The sequence below is a fragment of the Marmota monax genome, unplaced genomic scaffold (assembly GCF_021218885.2).
Source record: "Marmota monax isolate L192 unplaced genomic scaffold, Marmota_monax_Labrador192_F-V1.1 WCK01_AAM20220418_F8-fsc00034, whole genome shotgun sequence".
Lineage (NCBI taxonomy): Eukaryota > Metazoa > Chordata > Mammalia > Rodentia > Sciuridae > Marmota > Marmota monax.
In genome coordinates, this window is record NW_026693934.1 from 8,074,784 (window position 1) to 8,082,446 (window position 7,663).

Here is a 7,663-nt window from a genome sequence, read left to right on the forward strand (position 1 = left end):
GTGTGTGTGTTTTTGTTTGTTTCTGAGACAGGGTTCTTACTATTTGAAGTAGTATCTCATGGTGGTTTTAATTTCCATTTCTATAATGTTTAGTGATGGTGAGCATCATTTCATTTGCTTCTTGGCTATTGAATACTGCCCTTGTCCAATTTTGAATTGGGTTATTTGCTATTGTTGTTTTAGGAGTTGTTTATGTATTTCTGGATTTCAATTCTTTATCAAATAGGTGATTTGCAAATCCCATTCTGTGGATTCTTTTTACTCTGTTAACAGCATATAAAAGTTTTCAGTCTTTTAGAAAAGTCTTATAGAAAAACGTCAAGGCAAACAGTAATCCAGAGAGTGGGGTGACTGTATTATTTTCAGACAAAACAGACTTTATATTAGACAAGGTTATAAGAGACAAGGACATTACATATTAATAAAAGGTTCTACAGAGTAAAAAAATATAACAATTATAAACATGTATGTATTTAATATACATAAAAATGTGAAGCAAAAATTGTCAGAATTTAAGGAAGAAACAGTTTTAAAGTAATAGGTGGAGTTCTCTGAGCCTTAGTGCGTCTCTTGGAAACCTCTGTGTCACAAGAGTGAAGTGGAGGAAGAAGCAAACGTGTAGGCTGAAGTGCAAAAGAAGAAAGATGAGGCAGAGGTCCAGGTAAACTAGCAAGTACACTGATAGAGTTTGATTTTTCTGTTTTTTCTTTTTTTCTCTTTTTAAAAAATTCATTCTTTCTAGATGTGACAGTACTGTCATATGACAGTACAGTGGTTTTTGACATACATACATGGAGTATAACTTATTCTAATTAGGATTCCATTCTTGTGACTGTATATGAGGTGGAGTTTCACTGGTCCTGTATTCATATATGAACATAGGAAACTTATGTCCAATTCATTCTGCTGCCTTTCCTATTTTCATCCCCTTTCCCTTCCCTTCATTCTGTTTTTTTCTTTTGTTGCATATGCCTTTGGTGTCAGACTATGAAATCACTGCTAAGTCCAATGTCATGAAGCTGTCTGTGTTTTCTGGTAAGAGTTTTATAGTTTTAGTTTTTACGTTTCAACCTTTGATCCATTTCATGTTAATTTATGTATATGGTATTAGCTAAGGGTCTTATTCCATGTTTTTACATGTGCCAGCACCATTTGTTGGCAAAACGGTCCTTACCTCCACTGAATGATCTTGTCACCATTTTTGAAAGTTGCTTCAACATATTAACAAAAATATATTTCTAGGCTCTCTGTTTTATTATAATGAACTGTCTTTATAGTCAGTACTATGTTGTTTTGTTTCTGTCACTTTGTAATAAATTTAAAATCAGGAAATAATGAGAATCCCAACTTCTTTTCATGACTGTTTTGGCTATTCAGGGTCCCTTGAGATTCCATATGAATTTTAGGATGGATTTTTCTATTTCTTCAAAAAAAATTTTTTGGATTTCAGTGGTATTGCATTGAACCTGTATATTATTTTTGGTAATATTGACATATTTACAGTATTAAGTCTTCTAATCCATGAACATGGGATGTATTTCCATTTATTTATGTCTTTAATTTTTTGTGTTTGTAATTTTTAGCTTTTATTTCATTTTTCTTGCCTAATTGCTGTGGCTAGAACTTCTAATACAGTGCTGAATAGAAGTCTTGAAAGTAGGTGTGCTTTTTTTTCTTTCTTTTTCTTTTTCTTTTTTTTTTTCCTGAGCCAAAAGGAAAAGCTTTCAGTCTTTCATTTTTAAGTATAATATTAGTTGTGGGCTTTTCATATATGGCCTTTTTTATGTTGAGGTTCTTTCTATTCATTCCCAGTTTGTTGAATGTTGTTAATCTTAAAAAGGTATTGAATTTGGTCAGGTGCTTTTCTGCATCAAATGATATGATCATGTAATTCTTGTTCTTCATTTGGTCAATTTTTACATATTGAACTATCATTACATATTGAGTTTATTCCAAGAATAAACTAATCTTTTTAATATGCTGCTAAACTCAGCTTACTAGTATTTTCTTGTGCATTTTTACATCAGTGTTCATAAGGGATATTAGTATTTTCTTTTTCTAGCTTTGATATTAGGACAACATGGGCATCATAAAATGAGTTAGAAATTATTCTCTCTCTTTTGATTTTTCAAGAGAGTTTGGGAAGGGTTGGTACTAGTTTTTCTTTAAATATTTGGGAGGATTCACCAGTAAAACCATCACATCCAAGTTTTTCTTTGTTGGGAGGTTTTTATTACTGAATTAATCTCTTTCCTAGTTATAGCTCAAGTGAGGTTTTCTATTTTTCTTGATTTGGTCTTGTAAATTTTGTATCTCTTTGAATTTGTTCATTTTATCTATTTAGCATATCAATACCTTTTTAAGATAACACTCAACAAGCTGGGAATGAATAGAAAGAACCTCAACATAATAAAGGCCATATATGAAAAGCCCACATCTAATATTATACTTAATAATGAAAGACTGAAAGCCTTTCCTTTTGGATCTGGGGGGGAAAAAGAAAGAAAAAAAAAGTACACCTACTTTCAAGACTTCTATTCAACACTATATTTGAAGTTCTAGCCATAGCAATTAGGCCATAAAAATGAAATGAAAGACATGAATTTAAAGTTAAACCTCTAGAGACCTTTTTCAAGTCATTGGTATGCCAAGTTCTAAAACCTGAAGGATATCAGTTCCTTGCTGTCTCCAAACTCTCCTAGTCAGTTGTTGGAAGCAGCTGACAAAAACTGATCATAGAATCACCTTTTTCAAATTCCCACCTCCAAGCTTTTACACAGCCCATAACTTGGGCTCCTTTCCCCAACAGCCTTTTCTTCAGGCCCTACCAGTTCTTCCTGACATTCCTGATACTGCTGGGAAGTCATACCAATTACTAATTGGTGTTATTCTGGGTGATGGCTAGCATAAAATGCTCCCGGTTATCATTTCATAGAACCATACTTTGAGAAAAGTTGTCAAGGATCATCTAGTCCAATCCCCATTAAATAAAGGAGAAATCAAGTCCAAGGAGGGAAGGTGAGTCCCTGAAGACAAGGGCTGGTGTTTTCTTCAGCCCCTGCAGGTCATGCCTGGCACAGAAAGGGAATAATTCCATTACTTTGTCATCTAAAGAGCACCTTCACATAGTCTCTCCATGTCGAAGCTGCAGCACAACCCTGTTGAGGTGAGCAAGATAGGTAGCCTTCATTTTGGAGGTGCACTATCTGAAGATCAGCCATACTAAGGCCTAACAAGAGCCAGGATCAAAATACAAATAACCAGATACAGGCCCTCATCCCTCATGTATATGGTAAATAAGGGACAATTTGATCAATTCATGCAACTGCCCAGAGCTGCGTACATTTGGCACTATTTGGCAAAAGAGCAAATACCCCTGAACCTGTTCAGAAAGTAAGTGCCAAGCCTAGAGGCTGTGGACTGATTACAGCCACCAATTCTGTCATGTCCAGCATTACTAGTGCCTCAAAAAAAGGCAGGCCATGGGACCGCTACTCAAGCTTAGTGGGGCAGAGGGCACAAACCCATGCTCCTTCAAATCACATCAGCCTTGTGTAAGCACATGCTTCAGAGTGTGCAGGGGAGGTGGTAACCCCTGCATGCTTCTTTGGAGCTGAGTGCAACTACTATCCTCATTCCTCGCTGGCCTGGGCTCTACAAAGGGGTCCAGTGGTGATGACAGCTCTCAGTGCTGCGTGGTGACAGAGCTGAGGTCAGGAGAAGTAAGGTGAGAAAGAGCGAACTCTTGCAGAAATTCCCACGGGAGAGGCTGTGGGTGGGAGTGGGATTTCAGTAAGCATGGGATCAGGCAAGTAGAGGGCCAGGAGAAGCCTGTGGAAGGGTAGAGGAGCCAGTGTCTAATGTGTAATTAACAGGTAGGAAACCAGTGTGAGGGGAAAGGGCAGTCCACTGAGGGCAGCACCTTCAGTTGAACTTGAGAGTTACTGAGAGTAATGATAATATATAACATACATCAGGATCAAATTTGGCACAGCTAAGTGTTTTTCATAAATTGTTAAAACATTTTAGAAGCACAACAATAATATAGTACTTGGAACATACACAGTTGTCTCCCACTGCCATAAAATCCCATAGACAGTGTGGCTTAAACAATACATTTATTTTCTCATAGCTCTGGAGCCTGGGATGTTCAAGGTCAGTGTGCCAGGTGGTTCCCGGTGAGGGTTCTTCCTGGCCTGCAGATGGTCACCTTCTTTCTGTGTCTTTGCATGGTGAAGAATGACCTTTTCCTTCCCTCTCTCATTAATCTTATTAGACCAGAATCCCACCCTATGACTTCATTTAACCTCAGTTACCTCCTAAAAGTCTTATTTCTAAGTATGTTCACATTGGGGATTAGGAGACCTCAATACGTGAAATTGGAAGGGAGACACAATTCAGTCCATAGCAATAGTTTATACTCAACAAGAAAATAAGATTAGTAATTGAAGACTAAGAAAGCAAACACACATGTACCTGAGTTAATATGTACCTAAAGATACTTTCACAGATCTTACCCACTTAGTGAGCGTAACATTTGCTGTGCTGCAGTTGCCTTGGCACTGGTGAGGAATTCTAAGGAGAACTTGGTGGGGGGGTCATGATTGTACTTCACACAGCCCACCTGAAGAAGTCTAAAAAAGTGATACCAGATGTCCCAGTATTTCTTAGTGAATCTGCCATTCTCAGATTTATCTAAACCATCCTTTAACTGCTTGACCTGTGCTTCTTTTGGAATAATGAGATTCACAATTATCACCGGCAAAAAGGTGAAATAATATTTGTCTGTATTGTTTCTTATTGTCATTCTAAAGTTTGGTGACCCAGTCTTTCTCTCTCTCTTTTTTTTTTAAGTTATAAACGGACACAATACCTTTAATTAATCTCTTTATTGAACTCAGTACCTCACACATGCTAGGCAAGCACTCTACCACTGAGCCACAACCCCAGGCCCAGTCTTTCACCCTATGTACTTTGGTAGGAGGAAGAGTCATGAAATATAAAGCACAAGGACTTGGAGTGTGGCAGAGAGTTCAAATCCTCTGTTCAGCCACCTACAAGTCACATCACTTCTCTGAGTCTCAGTTTCTTTGTCTATAAAATAGGACTGATAAAAATATTGCCCATGCAGGTTTATTGTGAGGTTATATGAAAATAATTTGAAACCATAGAGAACTGGCCCTTGATCTTGGTATATCAAGTCATGGGACCTCTCTACCCATAGCTCTGAAGAACAGAAACCTCTACCTACAGTCCCCATATCTGGTTGGCCATTTATTCATTCCTCAGAATTTTACTGAATGTCTGTGAGGTGATGAAGCCTTTAATTTTGAGTCCTGGGGATAAGGAAAAGCAAGACAAGGAAGATTCTTCTTTTATGTAACTTTATATATTCCAGTGGGAAAGAGCAGTAAATTAAATAAGTTCAGATAGTGCCAAAAGGTATGAAGAAATTAAATACAAGGTAATGTGATAAAAGAGTACTTAAAACAAGGCAGTATGTATGGAAGATGGGGATTGACCATGATAGGGTGACTACATAGAGGGACAGGAAGTGATCTGAATCTTAAATATTTACTTGTCATTTCCCAGGCAAGAAAAGCAGAAATTGTAAGGCCCAAACTGATTAAGTCAGGCTGGGTGCCTGACCAAACAGGCTGTAGGCTGAGCAGTGATCTATTTTAAAACAAGAGGTGATCCTAATCAGATATTTTTTCCTTTAAATTTAGAATTAAGAAACATGCAAAGGATTTTTCCTTGGTAGTGGAAGTTCATGTTAAGTGGTAGAGGGAGCTAGAAGAGCCATGTTTAGGCTAAAGTTTTGGGAAGGCAGAACAATGAGTAAGCCAAGGAAGATCATCTGGCATGAGGACTGAGGCTTCATCTGGCATCCCACTAAGCAGGGGAATAATAATCCATGGTGTTTACTTGTTGGTGAGTTTCCTAGAGCTGTCTTGAAGTCTGAGCTACTTTGCAGTTCTGCCTGCAACATGTCCTATCCTCCCAACAGCCTGGGTCCCAGTTCTTCACAAAATTAATTAATTTATCTATTTATATGTGGTGCTGAGGATTGAACCTAGTGCCTCGGACATGCTAGGCAAGCGCTCTACCACTGAGCCACAACCCCAGGCCCAGTCATTCTCTTTCACCCTATGTACTGAGTTCTTAGCGTCTCAATGTGCATCTGAGTTCTTAGCCTCTCAATGTGCATCATTTTCTTAAATCTCCCTTTTGTTTATGCTTAGTTACCTCCCACAACCAGGTGAACTTGGCTAAAGCAGAGACAAAGAGACCTGGGTTTGAATTCCTGATTTTTCTCTTGTTAGCTGTGACTTTAAACAATTATTTAATTTCTTATCTTCTTTTTTTCTAGTGTTAGAGATTGAAAATGGGGCCTCATGCATGCTAAGCAAGCACTTTACCACTGACCTACATCTGCCAGCAATAATTCAATTTCTCCAAGCATCAGTATCCAATAGCTGTACCCTTATGGTGTTATACAGATTAAATAAGATAATTAAAGGGCCTGTTGAATATTTAACTAGTGGCAGGTACTCAAAATTTGTTAGGCTCCTTTTTTTTTTTCTTTCCTTTGTGTTTTAAAGTTTTTTCAATTATGTGCCTCACTCTCAGTATTGAATTTGTCCTTTTTTTTCCTCTTCTCTCTCTTTTTTTCTTCCCTCCTCTTCTTCCTCCTCCTGTTCCTTCTCTTCTTCCTCTTCTTCTTTTTCTTCTTCTCCTCTCCCTCTCCCTCCTCATTTTTTTTGCATCATCCTTCTTGTAGAAATCACTCCATCTGAGTAGTCACTTTAACTGCCCCTCAAATGTAACTAGGTAAACATCCTGGAAACTGGCCTTTCCTTCATAAATGGATTGACACTGTCTAGTCTTATTGAGGCCAATGTAGCAAAGATGGGTTCTAGATTTATTAATATTAATAAAATGGGTTTTAGACTTATTTTTATTTGAACTTATTTGGTAGATGGGCCTGCCAAATAACTTAAAGAAGTAATTTCCAAAAAGAGAGGTGTGGGAACAATGGTAGAAGAGTCAGCTCTCCAAATGGTGATAAAAGGAAGAAAGGGTATGTAAAGATTATCTCAGTAAAAATCAGTTTCTGAAGAGAAAAAAAGGTGAAATAAACACGGAGAACAATTCTTCTTAGACCTTGGCCTAAGAAGGAGAAATGCTGTGTTCTTAGTATTGGGAGGTTGCTACAGCCAGAGCTCAATGACTGTGAAGAGAGTTCTCCAGTCTGGAACCAAACAAAACCCTTCTTCCTTAGTTCCTTTTTCCTTCCTCCCTCCCTCCCTCACTTGTTTCCTTCTTCCCTCTCAGGGCCTCGTGCATGCTAGGCAAGAAAGCTCTCATTTCTTAACTTTAGACCAATATCCCTGAAAAACATAGATGCAAAAATCCTCAATAAAATTCTGGCAAATAACATACAAAAACATATTTAAAAGTGCATCATGGGGCTGGGATTGTAGCTCAGAGGGAGAGCGCTTGTCTTGCATGCATGAGGCACTGGGTTTGATCCTCAGCCCCACATAAAAAATAAAATAAAATAAAGATATTGTGTCCACCTATAATTAAAAAAGTAAATATTTTTTTAAAAAGGATAGTGTATCATGATCAAGGTGGGTTCATCCCAGGGATGCAAGGT